At 38.9% G+C, this 635-nt stretch overlaps 1 protein-coding gene across 1 annotated transcript in view; it reads left to right on the forward strand.

Annotated features, from left to right (window-relative positions):
* Nucleotides 1–635, forward strand: part of LOC109481638 (UHRF1-binding protein 1-like) — a 38,907-nt gene that overhangs the window by 26,327 nt on the left and 11,945 nt on the right. The gene's annotated exons all lie outside the window — the stretch shown is intronic.

The following is a 635-nucleotide window of genomic DNA, read 5'->3' on the forward strand; positions in this document are numbered from 1 at the left end:
ATCAAATTATATTTATTGCAAACCATTTAATAATAAATCAATACATACCTATGTGGGAATAAGATCATAGGTGTGAAAACTGCAGTATACGTAGAAGTAAAAGTAACACGAGTCCCCGGGCCCCTATTTCCAGTCCTGGCCTCACCTATCTAGAGTCTTCTTTTTTTTTTTTTTTCGCCCTGTCGCTTCATGTTTTTCGTAAAAAAATCCGAGAACCAACAAATTAAATTGGTGTGGCCTTACTTAAAAAAAAAAGAAAGACTTCTTCTTTTAACTTCCCAAAACTCGCTAATTTTGCAAAAGGTGGGACATTATGTCTTCCACCAATTACAAAAGAGAAGTCAAACCCTTCAGACATAGTTTTAGACATAGCACTTTTTTTTATTAGCAGCTATAGTTTTAGACAACTACCTTTCATCATGTAGATTTTAGTTATTTTATACTCTGTTTCAATGTTCTATGTTAACTTTGTACTTTATTCACAACCACTTGTTTGCCATTGAACCGACATTTTGGTGCCTGATTCCAGGAAAAGGCGGAACCTGTCGTCGGGGGAACGGCCGAAGAGTTTTACGGAGGACGGCGTGACGACGTTACGGAAGTCGCCATCGCGAGACGGACCAGACAGTGGCCGG

This window comes from Branchiostoma belcheri, unplaced genomic scaffold (genome assembly GCF_001625305.1).
Source record: "Branchiostoma belcheri isolate BF01 breed outbred unplaced genomic scaffold, Haploidv18h27 scaffold57, whole genome shotgun sequence".
Lineage (NCBI taxonomy): Eukaryota > Metazoa > Chordata > Leptocardii > Amphioxiformes > Branchiostomatidae > Branchiostoma > Branchiostoma belcheri.